The sequence below is a fragment of the Acomys minous genome, assembly GCF_964271855.1.
Source record: "Acomys minous genome assembly, chromosome: 11".
NCBI classification, from domain to species: Eukaryota; Metazoa; Chordata; class Mammalia; order Rodentia; family Muridae; genus Acomys; species Acomys minous.
Genome location: NC_140492.1, coordinates 115,848,175 through 115,867,091, shown reverse-complemented (window position 1 = coordinate 115,867,091; position 18,917 = coordinate 115,848,175). Strand labels below are relative to the sequence as shown.

General features: G+C 40.8%; 1 long non-coding RNA gene across 14 annotated transcripts in view; it reads left to right on the top strand.

Moving 5' to 3' along the window:
• The window catches only part of LOC311608746, a 136,787-nt gene that overhangs the window by 47,475 nt on the left and 70,395 nt on the right, over positions 1–18,917 (top strand). For 9 of the 14 annotated variants that reach the window (XR_014783125.1, XR_014783126.1, XR_014783127.1 and 6 more), the window contains one exon: positions 5,222–5,296. This is a non-coding gene — a long non-coding RNA (uncharacterized lncRNA). Of the gene's footprint in view, positions 1–3,979; positions 4,089–5,221; positions 5,297–6,263; positions 9,618–10,958; positions 11,575–14,739; positions 15,037–18,917 lie in introns of those variants that run through there. The other 5 variants (XR_014783128.1, XR_014783130.1, XR_014783136.1 and 2 more) reach the window with 4 other exon arrangements.

Genomic DNA, 18,917 nt, shown 5'->3' with positions numbered 1-18,917 from the left:
GTTACTGGTATCATTTCCCAATTATCTGTTAAAGAACGACAGGACTTTTTACTGTAACAGGGATCTCTACTTTTTCACATTTTGTATAGCTAGTTACTATTTTTTTTTAATCTGTCCAATTGTAAGTTTTGTTGATTTTATTTTTCTTTCCAAAGAACTACTTTTTGTTTTGTTGGTTGGTCTGTTTTATACTGTTTTCTGATCTTATCTGTATGATTTCTTCATTTTCATTGCTTTAAGTTTGATTTTCTGTTTTTTAACTAGTTTCTTAAGATGGTAGCTTAGATCATTAAGTTAAAAAAAATCTAATACCAGTGTACAGTGCTATAAACAAAGCTCTCAAGGGCTATTTTTATCACAGTCTGTATAATTCCATGTGCTGTGTTTTAGTTAGAAATTATTAGCATTGTTAATTCTTCTTTGAATCACGAATTCTTCAGGGGAAACTCATTGGTTAATTGATGTCATGCATTACTAATTTAATTATGTTATGATCTAAGATTATATTTTATAATTTTAATATAGTATTTTAATTAACTTGCATACAATATATTTAAGCATATTCTCCCATTCCCCCCTCTAAATCCTTCCAAATTCACCCCATATTCTCTCAAGTCCACATTCTTTCTCTCTCTCTCTCTGTTTGGATTTTGGATTTTGTTAACCATATGGTCTAATTTGTGCTGTCATATATCCATGGGCTTGATATGAGCCTTTGGAGCAAAATCAGCTTAACATGGACCACATCACTAAAGAAAACTAGCTCTTACTTCCGTCGTGCCCACCTAATGCCAGTGTCTTCTTAGCGGGTGATGCGGCTTGTGAACCCCTGCTTGCTCCACACAGGAGTGTTGAGTGACTTCACCTAGTGCAGGTCTTGTGTTAGCAACCACAGCTTCTGTAGGTTCCCAGCAAGGCGACTGAGGTGGGTGGAAGGGCAGCTCTTAATGGAGAAGCATGGTAAAAAAAAAAAAAATGGGTTATTTGAAAGAACAAAAGGAAGTGGGAAAGAGGCATGGGAGAGCAGGCCTGAAGAGCGAGGTGGGGAAAGGGGTGATGAGCACTAAGGTTATATAAAAAGAGCAAGCAGAAACGTGTCATATAAACTTGTTAAATACATATGTACACAGAGACACAGAGTTAAAGTGGCTTTATGCTACACAGTGGATTATGCTTCTCAAGAAGCCATAGGTTTCCCAAAACAAAGCAAGCAGAACAAACAAAAACAAACAAACAATGCCTTCCTATACGAGATGTAGGACACCTCTCTTCAAATTGTCGGTCAGAGACTTCCGAGACAACACAGACTACTTTCATTGCTCTTAGTTGTTCACAAAAATTTGATAGTAAGACCCCAGTGCTGAAGTTATCATACGCACACATACTTTAGTCATGGGACATGAAGAGATGAGGCTGGTGCTGACCAGGGAGCGTCTTTCCTCGTGGCCACCGACCGTAATACCATGTGGACAGGGAACACTCACTGACAGTCTTACCCAGCTGTGAGCTCTGTGCATTCCAGTAAGGACAAGCCTGGTGAACTGTGCCAACTGGAGCTATGGTGTAGGAATGCTAGCGGGAATCTGATCACTTTCCAACTGGATTCCAGGCCCACTCTACAGGAGGAGATGTATGCATTTGCTGTAAATCTGACCAAAAACTCATGCTGGGGAAAGTATAGTCCCTGGGAATGACCCTATTACTATCATTTTGCTAAATTTATACTGCATCAAACTTTTCCTCCAAGTGTATATCTCTCTACTCATAGATTAGTGAGCCTCTCAATCTTCCTCACAGAAGCTTCTTTGAGCAGTGGATGGCAGTTAATTCAGAAACTCAGAACTGGTAAATGTTTTTGTTCTTTTAGTCTAATTAAGAAAATTTGCTCAACCATGTTCATAGCAGCCTTATTCATAATAGCCAGAACATGGAAACAGCCTAAGTGTCCCTCAGTAGAAGAATGGATAAAGAAACTGTGGTACATATACACTATGGAATACTATTCAGCTATTAAAAACAAGGAATTCCCGAAATTTGTGGATAAATGGATTGAGCTAGAAATGATCATAATGAGTGAGTTAACCCAGAAGCAGAAAGACTCAAATGGTATATACTCACTTACATCTGCATATTAGCCCAAGGGGCATGTCCCACGAAAGCCTTCACTTACCAGGAAACTGAGACAGAGGGGAGGACATTCTAGTGGGACTCTAGATGAGAAAATCATGGGAGAATGGCAAAGTAGAAGGATCCAGAGGGTCCTAGAAGCCTACAAGTAGAACATTATGATAGGCAGATTTGGGCCCAGGAGTCCCGCTCAAACTAAGGCACCAGCCAAGGACAATACAGGCGGTAAACCTTAAACCCCTACCCAGATCTAGACAATGGACAGAACACTCTCCACAGTAGAGTGGAGAGTGGGATATGACTTTCTCACATACTCTGGTGCCTCACCTTTGACCATGTCCCCTAGAGGGGGAAACCTGGTGGCACTCAGAGGAAGGATAGCAGGTTACCAAGAAGAGACTTGATACCCTATGAGCATATACAGGGGGAGGTAATCCCCCTCAGGAACAGTCATAGGGGAGGGGAATAAGGGGAAATGGGAGGGAGGGAAGAATGGGAGGATACAAGGGATGGAATAACCATCGAAATGTAACAAGAATAAATTAATAAAGGAGAAAAAAATGAAAAAAAAGAATAAAGAAAATTTATTTTATAGAGATCTGAATTTCTTATCTATGATATTTTTCTCCTCTATGTGTGACTCCTTCTAACATTTTAGGTATAGCATGTCTGTGACAATGACTTTTCTCAGTGTCTACATTTGTTTTCTGAGTTTAAAGGATAAAATTCAATACTCTACTAGCTAGCTTTATGGTTTTAAGGCTTTTCTATTAACATCTCATTCCTTTTTTCTTGCTTGCATGGCTCCCGATACAAACTTTATTTTGTTTTTCCTGTTCCTTCTCCTTCAAGGTACTTCACCATTTTGTTTTGTTTGAATATTTTCAGTGTATTTTTCTTTTTTGCCCTTATATGAGTTTCCCAGGGCTGCCGTAACAAATCACCATTAAACTGGGAGACTTAAAGCAACAGACAAGTATTTTCTCACAGTTATGGCTGCCAGAAGCCCCAAAGCAAGGAGTCAGCAAGACTGCATTCTGTGCAAAGGCCTTAGGGAGGCGTTTTCCCTTTTGTCTGCCAGCTGATGGGGGCTGCTGGCAATCTGTGGTCCCTTGGCTCACGTGCATCTTGCTCTAATTTCTGCCTCTCGGTTCATTTTCCCTTTCCCCTCTGTTTCTGTTCTCAAATCAGCTCTTTTCTTATCAGGAAAAGATTTAGGGGCCACCCTAAGTCCAAGATGATCTCAGCCTGTGATCCTTAATTTAATTACTCATGCAAAGACAAGTTCCAGAAGTTCAAATTTGGGGATATCTTTTGAGTGGCCACTATTCTCTATAGAAGAACATTCCAGTTCGGGACATTTCTTTTAGTTTTTATCAGTGATCACAGATACTTCCTTCTGACCATGTTCAGTTCACGGCTGAACCCATCTTCAGTTTGCTTTCCAGTGCTTTGCTTTAATTTTAAGTTAAGTTTTTATCTCTCTGATTATACTGCCATTTGTCCTTGTGCACTGGCTACTTGTATTGTTTCCCCCTTAACATATAAGCTTATTACCCGGCACGTTCATCATTCAAAATTCTCTGAGAACGTAAAGTCTTTGTCATCTGAGTCCAGTTCCAACACTCGCCCTGTAAACCCGGGCTCTGTTTTTTCTTGCCTTTCAGCATACCTGATAGATTGTCCTTACTGAAAACCAGGCACAATGTCCCAGATAACTACAACTGGGGCATGTAGCTCTTCAATGTGAGGTTGTATTTTAATCCAGCTACAAAATAGGCTGTCTTTATTATTCGCTGTAGTTTACAGGGACCAAATTTTGCAAGTTCTCACATATTTTTGTTTTCTACAGTCTTGTGGATTCCTTGAGTATTTCTTGCCCTGAAGAGTCTACATTTTGTGGTTCTTTCACCTAAAAATCTGTTTAGCTGGAGTCCTGCTGCTGCGGTGTTCACTGGGAAGTAAGGAAGGAGCTACTTAACTTTATGGTTTATCCTGTGGCTTAGGGTCTGGTCTGTGATCTCAGATTCCTCCCCTGACTTTCTTCAGGTGAGATAAGAAAATTAGAGGGTGTAGAGTTGGAGAAATGCCTTCCCTCTAAGTAGTTTATGCACTGGTAAAATTATTTCCTGGCAAGTAAGACTGTTTTTTAAAAAGGGGGTCCTAACCTCCCCCCAGTCTCCAGCAGCTGATCAAATCAGATGCTGAGACTCACAGCCAAGTATTAGGTGGAACTCTGGGAGTCCTGTGGAAGAGTGAGGCTGAGGAGGGTAGATGGACCCAGAGGGGACAAGAACCCTGCAAGAAGATCAACAGAGTCAACTAACCTAAACCCATTGGGGCTTTCAAAGGTGGAAGTCCCAACCAAAGAGCATGCATGAACTGAATCTAGGTCCCCTACATTATGTACCCAATGAGTGGTTTGATTTTCATGTGGGTCCTCAGTAAGTTAAGTGGGTGCTGTCTATGATATGGACTGTGCTACCTACATTCAGTCACTTTAACCTAACCAGGTTGCCTTGCCCGGCCTCAGTGGATGAGGAGGAGCTCAGTCCTGATGCGACTTGATGCATTGGGCTGGGTTGGTGGCGGTGAGGGTAGGAGGGCTTCCCTCTTCTGCAGACAACAGACAACAGGGAGGGAGGGACCAGGAGGTGAGGAGGGAGGGGGCTATGGTCGGAATTTAAAATGAATATATAAATTAAAAAGAAATCAATAAAAAGGGTTTTTAAAAAGCATATTTCAAAACAATTACTGTATCACAAGGTCACACAGCTGGGTCTCCAAAGAAGGGTTTTCATCTTGTCATTGTGAGAAACTGATGAGTAAAACTCAAACTCAAGACCCCTTTCCCACAAGGCTGGGACTCAGGCTGGACTCCCTAGACTTTTCTCTCCAGTTTAGAGCTAATAGTATTTCTAAACACAGTTATCTGTAGTTAGGGAGCTTTGATGCTTTTTACCATTCAGTGTTTTTCTTGCTGTGAGGACATCTGCGAAATCCCATTTTTTACGTAGACTGCTCATGCTGCCTTTTGCTGTATGCCATGAATTCGGAGTCTTCTAGTGTTCATGATAATTCCCTTCTCTTCCAGAATTCCTCCCAGATGGAGCTTTCCCAATGTTCTTCAGCATCAGTTGCCTCATAATTTCCTGTCAGAGCTGTAACAGTAAGTCCAATATTATTATTATTTTTTAAAAATATGGGCATTTCATTGCATAGTTTCACTATGAGACCCAGTACTTCTTGGGAGAGAATATCTTCCTGCTGTGAGAGTTTTCTAATTGCCATTAAAGGCTGGTCAGGCCAATGGTTGCTCATGCCTTGGGAGCCTCTTCACTTCACTGTTATTTTGTCTTCATGTTTTAATTAAGGAGTGAAATCCCAAGGCAGATGCAGGGCTTGAGTAGTGTTGTCTTGATTGTTATCCTCTGTTCCTTCATTTCTTGGCTCTGGCCTTTTCTACAATCGTTTTGTTTAACAATCATTTGACTTGTTAATTGTACTCCCCATGCTGCGCTTTTCTCTCTCAGGTTTCATACACATCTAGAAGTCCTTTGCCGCTCCTTTCTGGAAAGACTGAAAAACGATGTTCTTGGTGTTCCTCTCACTGCAACCTTCAGAAAGCCTTGCCTGCTTAGACAATAGAAGGGGTCTCTCAGCCTGGCTTGGTGGTGCACACCTTTCATCCCAGCACTTGGGAGGCAGAGGCAGGAGGATCTCTGTGAGTTTGAGGCCAGCCTGGTCTACAGAACTAGACCAGGACAGCCAAGGCCACACAGAGAAACCGTGTCTCAGAAGAGAGAGAGAGAGAGAGAGAGAGAGAGAGAGAGAGAGAGAGAGAGAGAGAGAGAGGAGGGATCTCTCATACTTTTGTTTGTCTCTGAAAAGTTGCCTGGGGCAGGGCACTGAGGGATGGCTCAGCAGTTAAAAGGTTGTTGCTGCTCTTTCAGAAGGCTGAAGTTCCCAGCACTCACAGATTTTAGGGAAGATGATTAGGTCCCCAGCAAGTTCCCTTAACTTGTAGTTTTACTTTTGTCCTTTCTTACTTCCAAAGCTTACCTTGAGAAAACTCCCCAGAGAACTGTGCTGAGAATCAGAACACCCTTAACTAGGATTCCTCCACCTTTCTCCAGGCAAAGTCAATCCTCTGCATGCCTGTTGCTCAGAGATTCCGCAGATGCCTTCTGCTCCAAACAAGCTTCATAATGCGATGCTGGGTCACTGTGTTGCAGCTCCTTGCTGAGGTCCACCTCCTCAGCATGTGAAGCCATCCCTGGTATATCTGAAGCTGCTCTCGTCTAGGCAAAACAAAAACAAAAAAACGCAGAACTGTTTACATCATATTCTCCGTTACATTTGTATGTGAACATTTTTGAAAGTGCTCTGGTTGTTCTGTGTTCTCATCAGTGTGGCCGTTTCTAGGTCATTCTCCTTGTAATGATAAATTAAGACAGGAGAATTCCTAACAATAAGCTGTTCTTTTAGAACTTTTGCATTGCAAAGGTGCTGTTGAAGAAGAGACAAACTGTTGGATTCTTCTTATAAACTGGAGAAAGTGAAGTTTTTCACAACACTTTCCTGGACACAGTCTGAGAATTACATGAGCTTAACTTTAAAAATAAAAATCTAAACAACATTTTCTTTCTCTCTGGAATATAAGCGTATCATGTTTAGTCTGAAGGGAGCTTAGAACTTTATTCATGATTTGACACGTGTGGCAAAAAGGGAGAGAATCCAAAGTTATATAGGAAACAGACAAGGCAGAACTCGTAATTTACAGCTTACTCTCAGCACCTTTTCTATTTAATGAGCTGAAACTAACCAGGACTTTTTGGTGTTTCTCTATCATTTTGTGTACTTATGTAGGTATAAATGTAATTTTCTTTTAGTTTCACATTTTTATGCTCACAAAAGTTTTTAATGACAAAAGTAAATAATATTGGACACATTGCCAATGAGGTGTAAGAGAGTACAAAGCATGAAACTCTAGTATATAAAACCTGAATCTGTTTTTATACACTGTCCCTCAAACTTTTTAAATAAAATATAAGGTTCAGTAGACATGCATGTAAATCTTATTTGAAAAACAATCATTTTAAGGGTTCTGTCAAATTTGTATCTTCTCTGCCTGTCTCTCGCACATGGGTCCACATACTTGCTATTGATGTGGCCCCATTTGGATGTCAGTAGCAGAGGTTCTGGTGGTTCACCTGAAGGTATAGTGTGCATCCTCTCTTCATATGGTAATTAAACAAAACATCCTGCCCGTATGAAAATTTCTTCAAAGTTCCTAGGTGTTCTTTTCTGATTTTTTTTGCCATTGTTTTCTATTAGGGATCCCATTAATAAACACATGTTGTACTTAGGAGTTATGTCTTTTGGCTTAATTTTCTTTTCTTGTGATGTTGAGGGTCTCTTTCAACAAGTCAATATTCAACTCCTGTCTGATTTTTTAAAACCAGTATTATTTAGCTGGCTCCTCTATTTCTTGTAATGGAAATGGAGGGATTTGTTTAGAGTAATGTTAGGTATTTTTAGCAGTGATGCTTCATAGACTACGCTTATCTCACACTGCATAACATCACTTGGCAAAATGCTAGGTTGTATCACATTAAGGATGCTAAATGGTCACTAATTTAAGAAGCTATACTCTTCATTGTTTGGAAGTGTTTGGGTGGTTTTACTTAGAATTCAAGTTTGTTCTTTCCCAGTGATGTTTTTCTTGGTGTTTCTAGCATGATTTCATGATTTTTGTTTAAACAATGAGTCAACTCTTCTAATCCTCAATAAGATGAGAATCAAGTTCTATATCTTTTAATGGTAAAGCCATATGCTGGCCAATAGCAAGTACATTTGATTTCTACTCTTATTCTTAGCCTGGTGTTGTAGCCTGGAGAAATGTGAAATACAACTTACCCACCTGAAATCCTTGATTTGTCTGTCCACATGCTTTTCAGTTTCTTTTCTTTTTAGTTCACACATACACACACACACACACACACACACACACACACACACACACAGAGAGAGAGAGAGAGAGATTATTTCGTCCCATTATTATGTCTGCAGTATAAATACAGGAAACACACCAGAGGAGATGAGGAAGAGAGGGAAGAGGAACTAAAACAAAAACAAAGAGGCAAACAAACAAACAAACAAACAAATCCTGCTTCAGTCCTATGAAGAAGGATTCTGGATTGGACGTGAAAGTTTCTATAGACACTATTGTACACCTTTTGTTACTTAGTTGCTCTGTGCTTAACAAGGACAGTGCTGTGGTGGAGAGTTAGCTTCCTAAGCTCAGAAAGTCCATTTATGAAGTGATTATGATAGGAACATCTGATTGGGCAAGAAGCATAAACAGAAAGAGGTTTTTAAGTGCCTCTCAAGCTTCTGTCTTGCAAGCTGGAGCTAAGTCATCTTGAAATGATTAGTTCTTTTAATAAAAGTCATGACTATAAAAATGGTATTTCTTTTATTTTCATAAATTGAATCTAAATTATTTACACAAATGAGTTTTGATTTCTCTACCGTTTTGAACCTCTTCAATGTTGAAACATTTTCATTTTTTTGAAGATGAACTTTATTTTTGAAAAACAATTGGAATTTGTGAACTAAGCTTGGTGACTAAGAACTGTGAAATAAACAAAATAATAACCAATTTGCTAACAATAAAATATTTTCGCTGAAAGTACACAAAATACTGCAGTGGATAAAGGACCAATTATTGTGTCATAGCTCACAACTATTTTCAAATACCAAATGCTCATGATTTATATGGCTTATTGGTTTACTGGTTTATTATTCATTTAATAATTATATAAGACAAGCATTGTATCTCATTATAACTGTTGGAAACAACTGAAAAGGTTTTGCTATATCTTGGATTTGCAAACTGAATAGGTCTCCCTCGGTTCTCTCTGCTTTTTTTTCCTATTCATATCATCCTTGTTTCTCTAACTCTGCCATCCTTGCTCACAAACATCCTGTGTATGGACATGACCCATGGCTTAAGCCCAAGGTGTGTCCATCAAAGCACTGTATAATGCATCCCCAGCTCACTGACTCACATTTCCCATTGTCTTCCTTCTGTCAACCAGGACAGTAGTCCTATTTTTCTTTTCATAGTAGCTACCAATTCATTAATTATAGATTTATCAAATATCTGTTATACACAAGGCAATGTCAAAAAAATATGAAAGTGATTATGAGATCCTTTCTTAACCTAATGGAGTGGGCTAATTAGCAGGCCTTCTAAGTAATAAGCATCAATTAATACACTGTTGATAAAGAGCAAGTATAATCTATTCCTTAGGGAACTCCATGGCTAGCAAATATCCAACCCACTCTTGTTTGTCAAGGCTGTTTCCTCTTTTGATTCATCAATAAAGTTGACGTTGGTTGGCTGTCTCAATCACTCTCCACCTTATGTTCCATAATTAAAGTAGAGCCTCTCCCTTGAGCCCAGAGCTCACTAATTAAGTTAACCAAGCTAGACAGCATGTTCCCAGAATCCTGTCTTCACCCCTAGGGCAGTGGTATTACAGGTGGGCTGCCATGCACACCTGACGTTTCTCTAGGTCCTGAAGATGCAACTTCTGGTCCTCACACCCACTCGTGTGACAGGTGTTTTACCCAGTCCCAACTCTTGATTTTAATTGTTTATTTAAAATAGTTTTCTTTGAGGACTGCTGGGAGTTTGACCATGCTCCTATGGGCTTATGGACAACACAGATTAGATTTAGTCTTTTCTTTTCTTTTCTTTTCTTTATCTTCTTTCTTAGGGGATCATAAGAATTGGGGGGATGGATCTGGGAATACTAGGAAGTACATGTAATTGGGGTTCACTATGTGAATCTCCCAAATAATCTATTAAAATATTATGCTAAAAAAACAGACATCTTGCATTACTTGACTACTTGAACTGACAATCATCCTTTTGCAGTGAAGAGAGGGGACATTTTCATTTTTCTCTGGTAACTTTGTGAGAACTAAGGATGTGCTTCTTTACTTGTGAGAATCCACATACTGTTTAAGGAAGTGTCAAAACATTTAGAAGTGGATATAATTCTTTTAAAATCTGAAAATGTAAGGAAACTACCTCAGAACTGTTACTTTATTTGGAGATATGATTTGAGTTAAAAGTCCTAAGGGAACTGCTTGCTTCTTTGCTTAGTTTATGTTTGTTTTTCTTGTTTTGTTTTCTATTAGATTGCATTTTGATATTTTTAACTTGTGGTTTGAGTAGATTCCATGAGATTACAAGATATATACACTTTTTTTCCTCTTACTCTTTGGTAAAATGTCAAGCATACTATTAGAACATTAGAAATACTATTAGTCCTTAAAACATCTTTAGAACTGTGAGTTTATTATTTTTTTTCACTGTGGCCTCTGAGCACATCTCTCAATTTCCTTTTCGTATATGTTAAAGATACAAAGCATATGGTAATAACTATCTGTTCCAACCCCACCTGATTCTTGGATGCTTAAAAATTACTGAAGTGAAGCGACCCTGGACCCACGCTGGAAGCTGCTGCCTCTTTGCCTTTCCTGACCATCTTTGTGTCTGTGTCTGTCTGTCTGTTTGCTAGCTTCTCTCCACTCTAGAACAAAGCCTCCTAGACACCGGCATCCCATGGCTCCCTACTCATTTCCTAAGGCAGGCGACTTGCCCACCAAAGGCTAAGCCCCTCTGCCCCCACTTCCACAAGTCACAGTCACAGCTGGGTACCCATAGCCAGAGCATAATCCTGGGCCTCGACAAGCGCCAGTGCCTGCCTAGGAGCCTGGATCTGAACCTATCTTTGTTCCCTTCCCCTCACCAGGTCCCCACACCCCCAGGGTCTTCTGTTCCCTTCCTGCCGCTGCCAGGGTTGCCTTGCCTCAAATTCCTAGAGTAGATTGATCAAATCTTGATTCCTCCGAAGGCTGGGCAAGTGGAAACATTCCTAGGCTAGCAGGCTTGCAGCAGGAATGAAGCACTCCGGGACTGCGCAGCACCTGGGTCAGGCAGCTGAGGAGAACAAGTGTCGAATCCATCAGCGGGTCTGTGATGTGGTATCCCACAGGCCACCTAGCAGACCCCGGGGGCCTGGAATTATCTGCCTTCTCTGTCCACCCCACTCTGACTGCAGCTGCTGTTCCCTGTGGACTTCCGGGACACGGAAGTACAGGCTTCGCTTGGTACCATCACTGGCTATGTGCTACAAACCTGGCGTCCCTCCCTTCCTAAATTCTCCATCCTAGACGCTGATCGCCGCCAGCCTGTTCTTCGAATAATGGAGCCTTGCTGGACCTGGCTGTGGTACAGACACTCACTCTGAAGTGAAGCTTAAGGATGAATCTCTTAAGCGTGGGCTATACCAGCGAGCCGCGGGGAGGGATGCTCTGAGAAGCCCTCAGGGATGCAGATGACTTTGGCCCTACAGTTCCAATAGATCTAGTTATGAGAGCAAAGCATGCGCTGCTGGGAGCCACGTTCCTCATTGATGATATACTCTTCTGTGAGAAGCAGAGAGCCTCTGGGCCATCTGCCATCACCAGTTAGAAGTTACCTCAGGATTGGGAGACTATTACCTCAACGAGAATTCAAGGCGGTCACCTGCCCTGGCCTTTCCCTCCTAAGGCAACCCCATCTTTGGTATATAATGCACAGGACAGACAGGGTGGCTGAGCGGCTAGGAGCCCTTGTGCCTTGTATCCCATGCCTTCTCTCTCCTCTTCCCTCCCTCACCCATGGACCCTCAGAGGAGTATGTATGAAAACCCTTTCTCACTGTGTTTCCCCCTTCCAGCAGTCACTGTGCACACAAGAATATTAGATTTTGAACTTTCCTTCCCGGGGCTCCTTCCTATCTGCTTCCTGCACCTTTGCACAGGAGGAGGGAGGAGACCTTAAGAATCCAGGACTTGAGTTTTACAACTGGCCCAGAGGGTAAAAGGCAGGCAGAGAGCAGCAAAGATGACAACACTTCCTTTACCTCTATTTAGCTTCCTGGTTTAGCTTCCAACTGTGGAGTGTGGCGCTTTGAAGGGACGCTGCCTCTTTGCTGACAGCTGTAGAGGCCCAGTTCCAACTTGCTAAGGCCCTGGACCCTGGTGGTGCTTTCTGTTGCTTCCTGCAGCCAGCGGGTAACCGCTTTCTTCCCCTGCTGTAGGAAGGAGGCTGTGTCTTTGTATGTTGCACTTTGTAACTTTTTGAACATTGGAAGGTGTATGTGTTGGGAGAAGGTGTAAGAGTGAGACAATGTGGCATGAGGCGAAAGGAATATCAACAGCTGAGCTAGAGTTGCCTGTTCCCTGATCTCTACTGTTTTAATTAAAGGGGAAAAGGTCCTTGAGTCAAAAAATAATTACTGAAGGCAAATAATACTCGGCCAAATCAGCGTTGGGCTATAACTCTAGTCTGAATAATTGTCCGCAGACGAAGGGGAAGAAAGTATTGTGTGCCCCAGTGACTTCAGTTATCAAGCACGTGCATGCACAACTTCAGCACTAGGTGATACAGAAGATCATTTTAGTCTCCAGAAGTCTGTTGTCTTATAGGCGATGATCATTTCTCCTGCTTCAGAAATATTCCCTTCATCTTTGTTATTAAGATCAACATCCAACTCATTATGAGGATGAGCAGGAAAATGGGAAGACAGCGCACTTATTGTAACATTCACTGAAGAAGTGCACCATGGGTATCTGTAAGTCAGCATCAGTCTCACCCACAAAAAAAACAACAAAACAAAACGCTGAAGTATTAGCACTGGGTGGTTACTCTAGACTTCTGGTCTTATTCTTATGGCATAAAAACAGGAATAAAATGAGTCAAGAGCAGGGATTTCAGGCACCACAATCCCAACATATTCTGCATCCAGCAAATCAAGTTAAAGGGTCTTTCTCCTATTGAAATCACTCACCACTGACCCGGTTCTAAAGATACAACCCGCACAAGAACCAGGGTCACTCCCCCAGGTAATCAAACCCAAAAAGGAAATTGTCACCAGGTGGCGCCAAACTGCAGCTAAGGTTGAGGTGAATTTGAATCCTATAGTGTGTGTATCTTGGTTCCCCATGCCATTTTTGGAGATTTTTAAATTTATTATTATTTTTTGTCATCTATGATATTATGGGCAAACGCTGTAAGTTTGTAAAACTCATTGCTCTAGATGGGTACAGTCGAGAACCTTCAGTGTTGCCCAAACTAAAGTCTTCCTACTTTTTTTTTTTTTTGTCTTGTTTTTTCCCTTCTGAGCACTCACATTCATTCACTTGGAAAGACCAACTATTTGTTAAATTTCCATCTCGCCATGCCTTTGCCAATCCTCTTCTTTTGTCTGGGATGCATTTCCGGCCACAGTCTTTGTGTTCTAGATCTAATTAAAACCTTTTTCTCTGGAAAAGGTCAAACCTGTAGTCATCTACGCCCGAAGTGTCACCTTCTGTGAACCTCCTTGGACCACCTCCATCCCTCCAAAAGGCAGCGTTAATGGGCAGAGTTCTCCAGTTTTCCAGAGTCTGTTCATGTTTGTTATAGTTATCACACTAGGATTGCCTCATTGTATTTGTCAGTTTGCTACTTAGTAGGAAGGCCAGGAGCAAGCCAGGCTTTTCAACTTTGCATCACCATTCACTGGTCTCACAACTGTGCCCGTAAACACATACAACAGTAGCTTAATAAAATGTATGTTTATAAATGTATCTAAGATGGGTTTAAATAAATGAAAGTACACAAGCATTAAAAAGAAGAGATAAAGATCATCTTTCTGTAAAGGAAGCAACCGTCTGAAAAATATGGGTGAGCATTGTGTTCTTTGTTTTCTGTGTCTATGGCTATAACAAAATATTCGTAAGCATTATAACCTGCTCATACAATAATGTTCCACAACATTATATAGTGTGTGTGTGTGTGTGTGTGTGTGTGTGTGTGTGTGTGTGTGTTTCTTAGGTTTTGGCAATTAACAGGACAAGGCAACTATATTTAATAAATAACAAAATTTATTTTATGACCTTTGTATAAGAGAATAACATGAAATATTTCTGTATCTATATCTCCCCTAGTTATCCTCTTACCCACACTGATTATCACTAAATAATAATGGATATACAGTTCTTCACTGAACCTAAAGTACTACAGCTAAGGCTCAATGCAAGAGGTATTTTATTTAACGAACCAGAAAAGACTATAATCCTATCTCTCATTTTTACAGTCAGGGGACATAACATAGAAAATTTAGATGGACCTTCATCTTATTAATGACAAAATCATGAACAGATCCCCACTGCTGTTGACTTTCTGCGACCCACAGAGTAATAGGTCACCCTTGATTTACTCAAAAGATGGGTTATCAAACCCGAAAAATAAAGAATAAAAGCCCAGGCGGCATGTATGATTATAAGCCATAAGTTGAAAAGTCCTTCCATCAGTATGCAAGCTTACTTTATAACTCCATGCCAATGCTTTGGTTCCTAGACTCCACCCCCGCCCCCCAATTCTGTGAAGGGCTGTAGAGATGCCCCAAATCCTTCCTGCTTTTGATCTGGTCTGGAAAGCTATTTTGGCAGTTAGAGGACTTGGAGTATCCCACAGAGACTGTTTGCTTTCTTATCTAATCTTTAGTGCATCTAGCAGCAAAACAGGCCACTTGGTGATATCACCCTGCCAGATGAAGGTTGTTTGAGGATTCACAACTCCTGTCGCTGAGAGTGTGCACGTGGGTGAATGACTGGAGGCATCGCCAACTCCTGGCAGCACTGTGCGTTTGTGGTCTTTCTGCAGCTCCATTTTGCATCTCTCCTGTAAGGACAGGTTCCAAATCAGGATCCAACAATTGTTTTCTGAATAAGGTTGGCCTTCTGTTTAGCAGCCCGAGTCAAGAAGCTTCACAGAAAACAAACTCGTTTTTGTTGTCTTAATTCTCCACTGCCTCCTCACTTGTGAAATACTTGGCACAGCTCACTTGGCCCAAACTTTTCACCTGTTTCTTCTTTTTTACTGCCTTAGTCGCTTGTAAAAGTAACTCTAAAGAAGAAGATCCATTGCTGTGATGTATCCCCCTTTGATCACACACGAGCTGTTTGGTTAAAGCTTCGTACCCGCCAAGCCTATCTGTGTTAAATAGGCATTAGAGCATCCAGGAGGCTCTGCAATTTGTAAAAGGGCTGATACCAATTTGGGAACTGTTGGGTTCCCTGGGTTACTTCAAACACACATTTCTTTCTTTCTTTCTTTCTTTTTTCTTTTTTTTTTTTCTTTTGGCAGGTTTGGCCACCTGCTAACAAACTAGAAACACACAGTAGGTTGTGATCAATGGTCAGAAAGAAAATAAATGTGTTGATGCCAGGAACTTTAGAGACTACTGCACAGCCTCAAGAAAGGAGGGATGAAGTGGGCAGGCATAGATGTCTACAGAATCAACCTGGAGCGAAAACCAAACAGGAACACTTGCACTTGGCAGGAAATTCAGACATAAGCAGAAGACTAGTGGCTAGATTTGACATTGGGCAATGTACAAATGCTGCTTTCGGATACTGCTGATCAGTGTGATGGGTTGTTTTCTTTTTTCTTTCATTTTTTTTCCATTTGACGTTTATTTCATCCATGTACAGGATATGTGCCTCTATTCCTCCTGCTGAGAGGGCTGTAGCTGTGTCTTCTGAGTCCTCTTGTCACAATTCAGGGGAGGCCCCCAGATACAGATGCTGATCAGGTGTTGCTTCAAACTTACGTTTCCACAGATAATTGGTAAAAGAACATGAGAAACCAATAACCTATATATACAATGAAGAATATTCAATGTAAGAGACTGCTTATTGTGAGAATGGTTATTTAAAATGTAGATAAAATGCCCATGTTTTGTGGCATAAGACAGTACCTAGACAGTAGCCTTTCTTTATCAAGCAAAGAAGCCTTGTTGCATTCAGAGGTGTCTTTGTCAAATCAAAACAATTTCAAGGAGACCATAGACTGCATTTGTTTTTTTAACTTCTGGATGGCTGGTTTAAGTTTCTATCAGGCCTTCATTCTATGTTTTTTTCAAGTATTTGTTGAAAATTGTTGGCGGTTACATGCTTTAGGGACACACAGGACATATACAATCCCTGGTACCTGTTGCTGCCCTAGCATGTGCAGTAGTGTCATCAAGGGAACAGCTTGTCTTTATAGGCAGGACTGCATCTTCTTGCCTCTCTAAATTTCTCTTTCTGGTCAAAACTTACTGTTATGTATCTTATTTATTTGTGTATAAGTGTGGTGGTGACACAGGTATAGGCACTACATGAGTTCTTGTGGGGTGGGGTCAAGGTTGAGGTCCGATAGATATCTTCCTCAGTCATTCTCAATTTCGTCTTTTGAGACAAGACCATTTACTGAATCTAAAGCTCACGGACTGGCTAGGCTGTCTTTCCAGAAAGCCTGGGGTCTCCACCACCTCAACACTAGTCTCACAGACAATGCTGCTATGCGTAGATGTTGACATGATTGGTGAAGATTTGAACCCAGGTCCTCATGTTTGCATGGCACGTGTGTTAACAAGTGAACAGTATTCCTAGTCTCTTTTATTATTTGAGACCATCGTGAGCACTGGTTCTTTTGTATAATATTAAGTCACAGTTTCATAAACAAGTTCTATCTTATTGCACTTACTATATTATAGAAGACTTCCTATTCAAGCATTTTTCTGTGGAAGATAATGTCTTAAAGATGCTGTTCTTGATGCTGTCAGAGTAACTTACTTTTTTTTTTTTTTGCTGATCAAGAATGAAGCAAGTCATAATTTAATGCAAGAGAAAGAAGAAATGGAGGAAACTCAGGGATTGTGGGATGTAAACACGGAGCAAGATAAGCCAGGAAGGAGAGCATGTTATTCCCTGAATGAACACCCTAATTTTGAGGGTGCAGGGCAGTCTGGTGTCCCAGGAAACAAGCATGTTGAGGTTAAGTTCTTGCATGATATTTAGTTCTGTTTCTGATTAGGCATGTTCAGTGACAACCACTCTACTTTCTGGAGCAGTGAATCCTAGCCCATAGGTAGAGTTATATTATGTTAAATACATCTACTCATATTTTGCCCATTGCTGCTTTTATCTTCTATATCAGCATAACACAAAATCCCATACCTCTGTCATACAATATTCATTCAAGTAGATTTGAAGATAAAATTTATGTTCCCTGATGATAGCTACTTCTACTTATTTAAAATGTATTTGGTTCTTTTAACTCTTGGAACATGTTTTCATGAATCCGAATAAACTACTTGATAAGAGTTAGCAATGATATTTTGATCATAATAAATACTGTATGGTATCAAAAGATATAAAAAGTTTCTGTGGGAGTGGAAGGAATTTAAGACAATAACTTCAGAAGTTTCCTGGTTAAAACATCAGCCTTCTCACTCCACTTGTGAAACTCTTTACTTATGTACACCTGCTTAGATCCATTGTGGGAAGACCACAGACAAACGATTCAAGTTGAGATGTTTCAGGCAAACCGTGCTAGTTCTTACTGTAAAAAATAAGGGACATTTCTGAGTCATTGCAGTCTTGGAATGCAATGCCAAACAAATGAGAACCAGACCACAAATAGTGGGGCCAAGTACATCATTACTGAGTGAGTAATGTGAACAACTTGCATAAACTGTGGCTGAAGCTGAGTTTTTAGCAGACAACCATAACCTTTTGATTGCATCAAGAACAGTTAAAAGCTCTTTAATCTGCATGTTGTTCTTCAGGAAAGAAAAATTCATCAATCCAATTCATAATCTTAGGGACCTGTGGTTCTTCAACAGGAGTTAACCCTGTTTTTCTGATTCCTTTGTTAATTAGCTACAAAAGCAGTCAAAGAGAGTTAGTTGGGTACCATGGATGTCTGTTCTTCCATCGAAGGAGGGGAGCATGTTACAGGTCGCTGGGCCTCTCCCCTTCCTTTCCAGTGTCATGGGATGGACTCCTCCAAAGCTTTAGATAACAGAACAGTGTAAATCTTACTCTTGAGTAGTTGTATGATATACCATGTTTCTCATCGTTTAGGAAATAGATTCTCATTTACGTCAACATCAATTCCTAACTCTGAGCAGTCACCAGTGCCATAATCCCACTTCCTTGGGGCCTTCTAGCTCCTTCTGTGTGTATCACTGGATTAAAATTCCTCTGCATCCTTCAAATAAATAAAAGCCCCAAACAGCTTTTTCTAGAACACTCTCCCTGAACCCCTTCCTGGCCTAAACTTGCAGCAAACCCCCTGCTTCAGCTTCCCAACTGCTTAGGTAAAAGCTATCTACTACCATGCCTAGCTTTGCTCAACTTTTTTCCCCCCTTCGTGGCACTCTGTGGAAGCAAATATATAAAATTTACCTTCTGTGGCAAAGAATAAAACTTTTTCCTGCCTAGTTGCATACACTTCAGTATTCCCTAACAACCACATGCTAAGGATTCCATAATATATTTTGTAATTTTTTTGACTGTCCTAAATTGTTTATTGGGTATGAGGTTTACAAACGTTGTGTGTGTTAGCAGTCATGGTGACTCTGGTATATGGAGAAGTATACTTCTCCAAGCTGCACAGCAGGAGGCACCCATAGTGTGGTGGAACTTGGGGCCCTTCCCAAGGCCACTGCCCTTGTGGTCAGTAGATGGCAGCCCAAGCATTTCTCTCTGTTTACGGACTGGTTTGGTAATCTACTAGGTTTTAGCATTTTCTTCTGATAGCTTTATGGAATGGATCAAAGATGATAACATCAAATAATTTTTATGTGGAATGTTCACCAACCCAGTAAGAGTCCAAGACTCCCGAAGACCCAC